Genomic DNA, 14088 nt, shown 5'->3' with positions numbered 1-14088 from the left:
ACGTATGTTGATGTGTTTGAGCCAACAGACAGTGTATTTTGGATGAAAAATTCATTTTGTATACTGTAATGATGTATAGCATATTAATGTTAAAAAAAGAAAAATAAATTAATAAAATAAAAAAAATTTTTTTTAAAAGAATAAAGTTAGACTTTCAGTGTCATAGTTTCTGTGGGCTTCTATGACAAAATACTATAGACTGGATATCTTATAAACAACATAAATTGAATTCTCACAGTTACGAAGGTTAGAACATTCAAGCTAAGAGGGTCAATGTCGTTGGATTCTGTTGAAGGCCCTCTTCTGGGTTGCAGATTGCCAACTTCTTGCTGTATCATCACGTGAGAGAAGGGCAAGGGATTATTCTGGGGGCTCTTTTATAGATACTAATCTCATTCATGAGCGCTCTGCCCCCTGAATTAATTACCTCACAAAGGCCCACCTCCTAATACCATTATTTTGAAGGGTTAGTATTTCGATATACATATTTTGGAAGAACATAAACATGCAGTCTACTATATTTAACACCTTTCTATGGATCAAAGGCCTGATTATAAGACTTAAAACTATAAAATACTTAGAAGAAAACATAAATCTTCATGACCTTGGATAGCCAAGGCATTTTTAGATATGAATACCTAAACTACAAACTACAGAGGAAAAAATACATACATTGGATTTCAAAGATTAAAGCATTTGTGATTTAAGAGACATCATCAAAAGAATGAAAAGACAACCCAAAGACTGGAAGAAAGCATTTGGAAATCATATACCTAACAAGGGAATAATATCTGAAGTATGCAATGAACAGTTACAACTCAGTAATAAAAAGACAAATAGCCTGATTTTTTAAATGAGCAAAAACATTTCTCCAAAGATGATGTACAAATGGCTTACAAGTATATGTAAAATGTTCAATATAATTAGCTAATTATTATGTAAATAATTAGGGGGGAAAAAATACCCTTTTTCCCCAATAGGATGGCTGTACTAAAAAAGGAAATAGTATCCGTTAGTGAAATGTGGAACCGTCCATGATTGATTTCTTATGGGCTTATAAGAAGAGAATCAGACCAAAACAGAGACACTACTGGACACAGCTATTTTGTCCCACTGCTAGTGGGAATGTATGGATATGTGTGGTGGAAAAATTGCTTGACTGTTATTTAAAATGTTAGATAGAGTAACATTACGACCCTGCAATTCTACCGCTGGGCATATGCCCATGAATGGAAAAAAAGTATGCCTCCACCACAAAAACTAGTACATGAATGTTTTGGATTTTTTTGTTGTTATTGTTTTTTAATTTGCTAGAGGGTAAGTGCACTCACCAAAGAGATACAGAGAGAGAGAAAAAAGGAAAATGAGAAAATCCCCCACTTCCATGAGGAAAGGTCACATTGTAATCCCCTCTCCTCCATTTTTTCTTTTGGGATTTTGGGTATGTATGCATATGCTCCTAGCATGTGTTTCAAGTCATCAGGTCTGGGACTCAAACCAGCACATGCGAGATTCAGCCTCTTTAACCAAGATACCACTTAGCTAACCCATGCATGAATGTTTATAGCTTCATTATTTACAATAGCCAGAGTGGAAACAACTCAAAGACACACGGCTGATGGGTGTAGAAACAAAAAGTGTTATATCCAAAATATGGAATAGTAGTCAGCTATAAAGGAAATGACAACACAGATGATTGTTGAGAACACCACACTAAATGAAAGAAACCAATCCCAAAAGGCCACATACTAATGATTCTGTTTATATGAAATGTCCAGAAGAGGAACCTCTAAAGTGATAGAAAGTCATCTGGTTATTATTTGGGGCTGAAGCAGTGGAAGAAAATGAGTGGAAATTCCACTACTAACGATATGGAATTTCCTTTTGCAGTAATGAAAATATTATAAAATTGATTGTAGTGATAGTTATGTAACTGTGCACATACTAAAAACCATTGACTTATATACTTTAAATGGGTAAATGTTATAGTATGTGAGTTATATCTCAAAAAAAAAAAGTTACCAAAACAATAGTGAACAAGACTGCCAATAATCCCTTTCCCAGGAAATATGCTACCCCCATCCTCTTCTTTCAGAGTAGAATAAATTTTTTATTAGTCAGCATTCTCCAGATAGACAGAACCAATAGAGTTGTATATATAGACATTGCTGTAGTTTGAGTGTTCCCACCTCCCAACATTCAAGGGTTGAAAATTACTTGTATTAAGAAAGTATTAAGAATAAACTTAATACATTCATGGTGTTTGAAAGTGGAGCCTTTGGAAGTGATTAAGTAATTTGGTTGGGTCTTTAATGATTGATTTCTGGTGGGTTTATAATAAGAGAATCACACCAGAGCAGACACACTACTGGGCACAGCTATTTGTTCTTTTCTTGCCCCCGTTGTAATAGCCTCAGATCTCTGCAAGACCCCACCAGACCTGGCCCCTAGACATGACCTCCAAATAATGAACTAAATAAATTTCTTTTTTTTTAAGTTCTACATTAGGTATTTTCTATTATTAGCAGCAGAATGACTAAAATAGAAAACAGATATAGATATAGATGATATAGACATAGTCATAGATTTAGGAGAAGGGGATATATTAGGGAAAGGAGCTCATGCAGTTATGGAGATCGCAGGTCTCAAGACAGGCCATCTACAAGCTAGAGGCTCTGAGATGCCAGTACTAAGGCTTAGCCCAAATCCAAAAATCTGAGAACCCAGGAAGATGCTGGTGTGATTCTCAGTCTGAGGTTGAAGGCCTGAGAAACTAGAAGGGCACTAGTATAAGTCCTAGTGCCCAAAAGCTGAAGAGACTGAAGTTATGATATTTAAGGTTAGAAAAGAGAAATTAATTTTCCTTTTCCCTGCCTTTTTGTTCTATTCAGGCTCCCTGCTGTTGGGTGGAAGATCTTCCTCACTCAGTCTACTGTTTTGCACACCAATCTCCTATGGAAACAACCCCACAGACACACTGAGAAGTAATGCTTCATCAATTCTCTAGGTATCCTTAATCCAATCAAATTTTCACCTAAAATCAACCATCATGAGATGCCATGGGAAGATGTAGGAAGGACATGTAACCTTGATTTGGAAGTGGAATTTTAGAACTCCAAAGAGAAAATGACCAGTCAGCTAAGGTCAGAATAAACAGGCATTATTAAGTAAAGAGATTAACTAAAGCATGGAAAATATATTGAATAAGGGTATTCAGTGACAAATAATTAGCACTTTTATGGATGCAATGTCTCATTTGGAAAACAGTTCTCTCAAGGACAAGCATCAGGTAGGAGATATACATTAGAAAAAAAATGTTCCAAAATTCATTTTTCATACAATTAAAATGGTAATTAAAACACCTTCATCCAAATCATAGGGAACTAAGTATTCTCCAAAGCAAACTAAATTTGAGAAATAGAATTAACTTGCATGTGTCTAAAATTTTATTATTCAAGCAGTGAAAATAGATTGTTAATATGACATGAGTAGACAAATCAAATTTTGGGTATAACATTCAACTTTAAAGTGATTATAAGCTTTTGCATTGCCTCATTTTGCTTTCAAATGGAAAAATGAGAAATGCAATTAATATAGTTTAACTCTGCAGGATAAATATTATTATTTAATGATGTATAAAACAACTGTATTCCAATAGTTTCATGCTGGGCACAGAAATTTAAAAAAAAAATGTGTATATGTGAGTATGCATTTAGGACATTCAGTTCTTCATTTAGAGCACAAAGACTTGTTTAACATTGTTACCTATCAAGTGAGTATTTTGTGAGGAATTATGCATGTCACAAAAATCCTCAAAACTCTAAATATCATGTGAAATAAATGAAAACATAAGAACTGAAACCCCCAAATCATACAGTCAACTGAGCTTTCCTAAAGGGTGCAAGACAGTGCAGAAAAGAAAGTATCTTTGGCAAATGGTTTTGGGAAAATGAGACATACATTCCATGTGTTTTCATCTATTACAATATTTCTCTAGGGTAAACAAAAGCTTCAGAATCTATCACATGACACATAATTTATATATGAGTTTTTCTTAATAAGTCATTCCACATAATTGAAGGATGTCTATTGAGAGAAGGAATAATTAAAAATCCCTCTATACCTCTTGCTCTGAAAGAATTGGCTCTTGCCTAAAGGTTGGAATCAAGTTAAAGTTCTAATCAATCAACGAAGAAGGTGACTAGGGCTTTGTAATGAGCAGGGCAGAGCTCCAATCTTCCTCATAACACAAATACCGTGGTCTTCAACCTCTTGTTCCCATTATTAGTGGGACTGGCCTGACAGTCCACAAATTATAAGTGATTTCTCACTTTCCCTCTCTCTGTCACTCTCTGGAGAGCACAAATGCCCTATGGCAAAAGACAAAAAAAAAAAAAAAAAGGCATTAGTTTCACAGCAGATGCACTCATTTCAAAAAACAGCTCCAAAGAAATCTAAAACAACATATCCCAAACAGCCTAACAACAAAAGTCAGTCCCCCAGCTTTACAGGCTTGAGAACTCTCATTTGCTGACAGAAATGATCATCCTCCATCATTACTTTGCATATTAAAACAATTTTAAGTCTTTTAATTCAAATTTATAACAAAATTTGAATTTAAAAACTAAACTCTTTGGCTGAAAAAGTTACAGTTTAGTCCATGATCTAAATGGAAATGGATAAAAAAAGAAAGACACTGCTATTGATACTAATGAGCAGAGCAATGCAAATTTGGCAGGACAAATCAAATTTGGTTGTAAAATGAAAATGCTTTACAAGGCCGGTAAAGAGATTTCAGATGTTTGTGTAAGAGCACGAATGCCCTATGGCAAAAGACAAAAAAAAAAAAAAAAGGCATTAGATTCACAGCAGATGCACTCATTTCAAAAAACAGCTCCAAAGAAATCTAAAACAACATATCCCAAACAGCCTAACAACAAAAGTCGGTCCCCCAGCTTTACAGGCTTGAGAACTCTCATTTGCTGACAGAAATGATCATCCTCCATCATTACTTTGCATATTAAAACAATTTTAAGTCTTTTAATTCAAATTTATAACAAAATTTGAATTTAAAAACTAAACTCTTTGGCTGAAAAAGTTACAGTTTAGTCCATGATCTAAATGGAAATGGATAAAAAAAGAAAGACACTGCTATTGATACTAATGAGCAGAGCAATGCAAATTTGGCAGGACAAATCAAATTTGGTTGTAAAATGAAAATGCTTTACAAGGCCGGTAAAGAGATTTCAGATGTTTGTGTATGCAATGTCACTCTCATTAGTAAAGGTTATCTTGCAGCTCCAGTCTGTAGTTTCTTATTAACAAAATGAAAAGTGAATATACATACTAAATTAAACATTTCACCTCTTCAGGGCCATATCTGACAACAGTGTTTATCCACGCATTCACTCATTTCAACAGCCATTTATTCAACCTCTGCCATATAGAAGGCAACTGCAGTTTGGCTAGCATGGAAAAAGTCCATACTTTCAGAAGCAGATTTTTTTTTATATCGAATCATAAAAATGTAGATCACAAAGAAGATAAACGATAGCACTGAGGCAAAATGCTCTCTAGTCCAAACTGGTGTGCATGCTGCGTTGTGCACTCTGTCCAGGTGCTGCCCTTCTTCAGTGCCTGTACTGCAGACGCGGGATTGGGAGCCTCCCTCCCCAAGGTCTGCTGGAACCGCACCTGGATCTCCACTTCAGAGATACCTTCACCTGTTATCAAAACACATACATATCCAGCTGATGCCGTAAGCACTTTCGTGCTGAGAATTATATTCGGGTTCTAAATCAAAAGTTGTATCATAAGATAGTCAATGGTAATCATCATAAAATAATATAATTAGTAATTTTATGTCACTTATAAAAATTTCCAAATAGTTATATATTTCTCTTTCGCTTCACTTATTTCTTTTCATCCACCTGTCCAAGGACCAACTTGCATGCCACTTCTTTCACAAAGATTTCTTTGTTTCCCTCAGTTAAAATTTAGAGCATCTTTTTTTCAATATTCTTTATCCTAAGGAATGCTGGATTAAAAGCTTTCTTTTTCTAAAAGATGGACTGAAATGATAGTTTAATTCTTAATGTACTTAATTTATTTTTTAAATTAAAATATATTCTATACAATGAAGGGAATCTCTGAAATGATTAGACATAAAAGTAAAATAAATCTTGGAATTTTTTTAAAAATGGTCAGAATTCATAAAAAAATAGAGATTATGAACCAAATCACAGAAATAAAACATATGAATTATAAATGTAAATATAAATAGGTTAAACCTCACTATACATTCTAAAAATTAATCTCAGGCATAGCCATAGTGATTTATAGGTAGCAAAATATTCTGTTATGCTGGAAGCCACATGGAAGACTGAGATTCAGTTCCCAGGTCAACGTGTATAAGCCAGATGTATGCACATGTATGTGATCCCAGCTGACTGGAAAAGGCAGGGGAGAAGTGGTTTTGCATTGTGAGACTTTATTAAAGGTGTTTGTCTGTCTCTCCCTCTTAACTAATAAATAAATAAAATTTAAACAAATAATATTAATTCTCAGGTTACTTATAGAAATAAATGCCAACTACATAACTTACACACTTAAAAACAATGTAACCCAGAGAGAGTACAGGAAGGAAAGCTTAACAGCAGATTCCTAATTTACTCCCTCATTCATCAGGGCCACGAAGATGGTGTTTCATCTCAGCTAAGACCCCACATTATTTTGTTTGTTTGATTCTTGATAGAGTATGTGCATGAGACAAAGAGAGACATAGGACTCAGTCACACTGCAATCCCCCTTCTCCTGTCCCCCAACCTGCCAGGTTCCTGGGCACAGGCTCATGTGCACAGCATGTTTTCAGGGTGACTGGGCCAGGAACTCAAACCATGGTGACCATATGGTTTCCAGCTATGCAGCTTGGAACACTACCAGCTATACCACAGAGGCTGGGCCATGAGCCAGAACTCTTCATCATGCTGGTAGACTTTATTAGCCCAGGGTGAAAAAAAAAGTAAAGTATGCTTAATTGACAAAAAATTGAGAAGTTATTTGCTGATGATAATGTATATAGTAATATCTTTGTCTTGACTGACATGCATGGTATTAGTCTAACTCCAAACTACTGAGTAATAAAGCATTCTATTTAATCAGATATCTCATGCTATGATCTCACTTATTATCACTTTTTGCTGATATTAAACTGTAGAAAACTTTTGAAAATGACCCTATGTAGCCATTAAAAAAAAAGAGAGAGAGAAAGAGAAGAAATAAATACTCAGTGCTCCCAGTCAATGTTACCCTAAAGAGGTCCGTGGCAGTTCACAAAAGACCAGTCTATCAACATATTGAAAAATCAGCATCTTTTTAAAATGTTGTACAAAATAGATGGCCTTAAAATAATTGTCTCAAATAGTGATCTCATTCCTATACTTTCAGTAATGCTTGACATTCACTTTCTAGTTTCAAAGTATTTTCAGAGATAATCTTTTTGGTACAGAAAAAATGAAAGGCACTTTATCTTCAATTTCCATGATGAATGTGAAGCTTGAGGATTTTTAAGTGACGGCCCCAACTCATGGAGCTATTAGAAAAGGAAACAAGGACCTGAATCTGAGGCTTTCTACGCTCAGATAGGTGCTTCCCCTCACTGCAATGCCACGTATCCTAGGTGCAATCTTATAGCTTCCTCCACTACACTGTGTTATCTGACTCACTAGAAAGATTGGTTTTCCCTAGAGTTTAAAGTTACTCCATAAATTGTTTTGCTTTAAAAAAATTTAAATATAATAAACAAGAAAGAATAAAGCTAAATAGTAACCCAATAATTTTCACACTACTTATATATTTATATATCAGATAAACATAATTATGACTTAAAATTAATGAAATTATGTAAGGAAGGAAACATTTTAACTACCTCAAAATAATACTAGGTAGTAGATTAGTGGACTGAGAGAGCCTATATTTTTCTTCTCTGAGTATCTGATTCTTTACTGGGAATTCATTTTCTTAAATCTAGAAAGATGCCTTTCAATGTCAACAATTAAATTTCACAAAAGCACATATGTATAAATATGTAATCAATCATACATTGAATTATATTTTAATTAAAACATATTATACATTTACATGAATATATGTTATATTTGCCTACTAAAGAAAATAACTTTATTTTTAAAGTAATGTCATGAAGATTTATATAAATATTACATATATGATAGACGTATACTTTATACAAATATTTGTGCTGGCAAAATTCCAGGTAAGTTGTGAATAGTGAAATTATCCACCTAACTAATTTGGAGGTAAATGATAATACTAAGAAGAAGTAGCTGAGTATTATCATTTATAGTTCTTATTCATCTCAACTCTTTGTCATCATTGAGACTAGGCAGGCAAATTTTGAACTAGGAGAAAATTGTTCCTTATTCTTTCCACCCTCTTTCAGATTTTTCTTCTGCATTGAATACTCTTTCATTTTTCTTTGATTTCTCCAGCCTTTTTGGTTCTAAAGAGTGCTACTCAGTTGAGATATTCAGAAAAGGATCAGCCATTAATTTCTGCACACATCGAAGATTTAAAATCTAGTTCTCCCAAGCTCAGCTGATGGTTTATGGGTATCAAGAAAGGCCAATGAAAAGAGTTTTGGTTAGAGATACACAGAGATATGCTTAACATTCTTTCCCTTCTCTGATAATGAACTGTTGTCCTTATTTTAATTTTACAATTAATAGTTACTTATTAACTACAATTAAGATCAATGGAACAGCCCAGAAGTCACTATGCTGAAGGAATTAAAATACATTTCTATTCTTTGAGATTTGAAAACAAGTCAACAGAGATTCTGGCACGACTATATTTCCTTTGAGAAAAATTAATCGGAGAGAAATTCCATGCTCTCTCTCCTACTCTCCGCTCAATGCAAAAGAACTCCAAAAAGAAAGAAATGAACCAGGTCCTTAAATAGTATGATATACAAGGTAAAATGGTTAATAATGCTAATAACATAAGGCCATGGTAAATTTCTGAGGTTTTATATATTGGATGAATATATGCATAATTAATTAGATTTAATCGGAGATGGACAGTCCTATTTAGCACACTGTTAGTATCACACTATCTGAACAAAGAGAAGATAGAAGAACTAAAACAGTGACACTGTTTTCAAATCATTTCAGCCAAATAATTTTGAATCTGAAAGTTTTGATCGTATAGAATTCTGCTGAAAGACTGGATTGTAGTCAGCCTAAAAGACATTATGCTGCAGAGCTGCAGCACCAGTGCTTAGCAGAATCTTATTTTCTATTAACTTATTTCTCTTTGAAAATGTAAACACTCCATATGCCTAATAGCCCCAAAAAGAAGGTTCTCACATTTTAAGATTGCTCATTAGTATTTTATTTTTTTAAAAATACAAATAAAAAAAGTGACTCTCAAAGCCATTTTTGAAAACTGATTTAACCTATGTGCTAAAGCAAGAATAGTAACCTATCAAAAAATATCAGTTCAATTGTGTTTTTAGCAAAAATTCAAAACATATGTTGTGTTTATAGTGTCTTTTGAACTCATTTAATGTGTTATTTCCTCCACAAAATTGGTTTCAGAAGCAGATGCAAGGGAAAGACTTATATTAAAGCAGAATTAAAGTATGTGAGAATAATTCTATCTGCTATAATAAAGACCCCCCCAAATGAAGAAACTTGTATTGGAACCAGACCCCATTCTATAAATATTCATCTAAATAGAAACAAACAAGATATCTTGAGTCATAAAAGTGCTCCACCCTCCAACCTCAGAGCTCTACTGTCGAAAGGTAGTAAGTAACTAGCCACATGTGACATTTTCAATGTTTAATTACAGTCCCAACAGGTGTCAAGGTGGTTAAAGCACTGGACCGGCACATGTGGCTATGGGTCAAGTCCTAGACCTGGCAGCTTGAAAATCACGTCAGGCACATGTGCGTGTGTTCCCAAAATCCCAAGAAGACAATGAAAGAGAAGGGATTGCAGTGTGGCCATGCCCCTGGGGAATGATTTCTCATGTTCCTTCTCTCCCTTTCTCTCCAGTGAGCTCACATGTCTTGTGGCAAAAACCTTTATATGAAAAAAATTATGAAAACTAAATAAAATTTAAAATACAGCTCTTTAGTTGAATTAACCTTGTTGAAGTACTCAAAAGTCACCTGTAGTGGGCCAGCAGGTGGAGCAGTAGTTATGGCACTGGACTCAGACATGGTGGCTTGTGGTTTGAGTCCCAGACCCAGAGGCTTAAACTCACACTGGGCATGTGTACATGGATGCCTAAAATCCTGAGAAAAGAATGAAGATGAAGGGATTGTGGCATGACCATTCCACCTGGAGGATGATTTCTCACTTTATCTCTCTCTGTCTCTGTCTCTCTGATGAGCACACATGCCCTATAGCAAAAATCTCTCAAAGATAAAAAGTCACGGGAGCTGCGGGCGGCGCTGGCAGCAGTGCAAGAGGCGGCAAGGCAGGGGCTGCAGGAGCCACCGGGGCAACTGCAGCGAGGACAGCAGGGACCAAGCAGACCACAAGGAAGGCATACAGGCAGCCGGGACAGGCTGGGCCACACGGAGAGCGGCTAACGGGAAGCAGGCGGAAGGCCGGGTGGTCAGCAGGCAGCTGCCGAGCCACTAAGCGACAGGGTGCTGCTCAAGGAGTATGGAGTCATCCTGCCTGTGTCTGTAGATGAGTATCAAGTAGGGCAGCTGTATTCTGGCTAAGGTCAGTAAAAATGAAACGGGTGGTGGTGAAGGCGTGGAGGTCCTGGTGAACGAACCCTATGAGAAGGATGGTGAGAAAGGCCAATACACACACAAGATCTACCACTTGTAGAGCAAAAGTACCCACGTTTGTTCCATTGCTGGCCCCAGAGGGAGCCCTGAGCATACATGAGAAAGCATGGGATGCTTATCCTTACTGCAGAACCGTTATTACAAGAGAGTACCTGACAGAAGGCTTTCTGATTAAAATTGAAACCTGGCACAAACCCGATCTTGGCACCCAAGAGCATGTGCATAAACTGGAGCCTGAGACATGGAAACATGTGGAAGCCATATATGTAAATATTACAGATCGAAGCCAAGTCCTTAGCAAGGATTACAAGGCAGAGGAAGACAAAATTTAAATCTATCAAAACAGGCCGAGGACCCTTGGGCCCAAATTGGAAGCAAGAACTTGTAAATCAGAAAGACTGCCCATATATGTGTGCATACAAACTGGTCACTGTCAAGTTCAAGTGGTGGGGCCTGCAGAACAAAGTGGAAAACTTTATACATAAGCAAGAGAGGTGTCTGTTTACAAACTTCCACAGGCAGCTGTTCTGTTGGCTCGGTAAGTGGGTTGACCTGACCATGGATGACATTCGAAGGATGGAAGAAGAGACGAAGAGACAACTGGATGAGATGAGACAAAAGGACCCAGCGAAAGGAATGGCAGCAGATGACTAAAGTCACCCCTCCCCCTTCTGCACTTTTTACAAGACAGTGGTCACCAGGAAGACCCAGCAGCTCTACCCTTCCGAGTGACAGGCCATCTTCGGATGCAGTCTTTCTGTGCCCATTCTTCAGACAACTTTCCATCCCTTACTGTAGCTAATTCTAGATGCCCTTTAATATTGTGAACAAATAGACTGTTTGGCATTACAAAGCCCGTGTGTACAGGAGCCTGCTCCTCTGAGATTTGTGGTGTGTAGGTTGCTGTATTAACAGCTCCTCCCTCTCTCCTCATTGTGTTCTCACCCATTTCTGTGTGCCCCCCCCTTTTATTTCCAAGTGACATTTTGTCTTTAAAAAATATATATAAAAAGTCACATGTAATTAATGACTATGGTCATAAGTAGCACAGATGGCTTTTCCAACATTCAAGAAAGTTCTATAGAAAAGCACTGCTCTGGTGCTCCACAGCATACATAGTATATGTTCAATAAATATGGGTATAACTAATTAACAACCAAATGAATGACCATTTGTTTTTCTGTTATCAGCTACAATACATAACATAGGACAAAATCACCACTTGAAGATCCACTACTCCCTCTAAGTTCCCACTTCCTGCACCCAAATGGCCAACAACAAGAGGTGGTTTATGAAAAGAACAGGTTAAGTGCACATTAGGTAGTTAAACCATTCTGTTAAAAGACATTGCCTACCTATTTGTTTACTCTGAACAACAGAATCATCATTGTACAAGTCAGGTGGTATACTTGTAACTCAACTATTAATCATTGGAATACTAAAAAGCCCTTTAACTCAGATCTTTATAAAAAATAAAATAAAATAATGACAGCAGCAACAAAATAAAAGCTGGAAATGACTGAATTCACATGAAAAAGTGAGACCAATGAGTACTTTCTGCACTATGCATTAAGTTTAATATGCATAACCCAACACAAGTTGAGAATGTATACATCATACATAATAAAGAGTGAGAGTCTTGCATTGGTTTCTTATTCACCTCAAGCACAAATTCTGGAACTCTTAAGTGTGATTAAGATACCTGTTCCTGCTGGGTTTGCTTTGTATTTCTCCTCTAGTGTGTTGCTCAGTCTTCTCTGTAAGTCTGTAGAAAGAGATGTTCATGTACTTGAAACAAAATCACTACTGCTATTTGCAGGCTGACTCAGATTCAGCCAGCAATTGCTCCAAATCAGTTTTAAATACCTAATATTTTCAACAGATTCTTATGAAAGTTTATTCCTCTATAGCCTCTGCAAACTATGTGCCATTAATTGTCATTATTTTTGTTTGTTTTTTTTAAGTTTATTTACTGAGAGTGAAAGAGAGAGTGAGACAGACATTTTGGACACCCTCTCCTCAGCCTTACAGGCAGTCAGGATTATAGTTCACCTTCCAGTATGCTCAAGAAGATTCAAATTGCAAACCCAGAGCCTTCCCACATGGCACTACTCCACACAGCAGCACTCCTACTGTAGCCATTAATTGCATTTTGACTGGAGCCCTGTTTTCTGGGTTGAACACTCTGTGAAGTCTAAGTTCTGCCTCTTTCGTTTTTTCCCTGGCTCTGTAGTGACAAAGATGGGTATGTGCTCCTGCTGGTTGAGGTCAATTCAGTTGAACCATGGAAGACAGCACAACCTCTTTTCACATGTGAAAGCCCACCAACACCATAGACAGCTCAAGCAGAGTGTCAGAGGCAAGAAAGGCACTTGCAAAGGGGAAGATGAGGGTGGAGAGTAAGCAGGGCAGTGGGGGAGAGAGGGAATGAAAAAATACCAAACAGCAACTGGTTTTCATACGAAGGGATTTGTATCAAAGAGTTTCTGAACTCTGTGATTTCCTTCCTGCATACATAGAAATGAAAGAAAGTGACCTTGGGAAATTTAAAAGTGACAACTTTCTCATCCCATTCTTAAATATTTAATACATTTCATGTAAAAATAAATAAATATTTTCTCAAACTTTAAAAGGTCAAAAGATGGGACCAGCAGTTAGCATAATGGCTATGTCACTGGACTCCCATGTAGTCAACCACGGTGCGCATCCTGGACTGTGTGGCTTAAAACTCACGCTGGGCGCATGTGCGTGCGTGCCCAAGATCCCAAGAGGAGAACGGAGGAGAAGGGATTGCAGCATGGCCATCCCCTCTGGAGGGTGATTTCTCGCTTTCTGTCTCTGTCTCTCTCTGTCTGTCTGCTGAGTGCACACGCCCTATAGCAAAAACCTCTCCAAAAATAATAATAATGATAATAAAATAAAAGGTCAGAAGATAATCAGCAATGTTTGTATCTGATTCCATTTTCTATTGATTCTAACTTCTCGAGCAGTGAAATGATTTCGTTAGTAGTTATTTTTAATATTCAAATCTATCTATCTATACACATGCATATATATACACTACTCAATTATTAGAAACCCTTTTAACATAAAGTTTCAGGCAAAAAAATAAAATCATACAAATGAACTCTAAGACAGGTTTAGAAGACCAAAAATAAGAAACTGAAAATCAAAGATGGAAAGACCAGAAAGGTATCAAGTAAACACAAACATCTTCCTATTGTGCCCAGCAAGTACTCATATAGAGAGGAATATGTAAA

General features: G+C 36.5%; 1 pseudogene; it reads left to right on the top strand.

Moving 5' to 3' along the window:
- The window catches only part of LOC102503171 (phosphatidylinositol transfer protein alpha isoform-like), a 34269-nt pseudogene extending 22742 nt beyond the window's left edge, over window positions 1-11527 (top strand).
- The last annotated feature ends 2561 nt before the right edge of the window (window positions 11528-14088 follow it).

Source organism: Tupaia chinensis, unplaced genomic scaffold (genome assembly GCF_000334495.1).
Source record: "Tupaia chinensis unplaced genomic scaffold, TupChi_1.0 Scaffold000111_1, whole genome shotgun sequence".
Taxonomy (NCBI): Eukaryota; Metazoa; Chordata; class Mammalia; order Scandentia; family Tupaiidae; genus Tupaia; species Tupaia belangeri.
The sequence above is the reverse complement of the archived record's forward strand: the minus strand, read 5'-3'. Positions and strand labels throughout refer to the sequence as shown.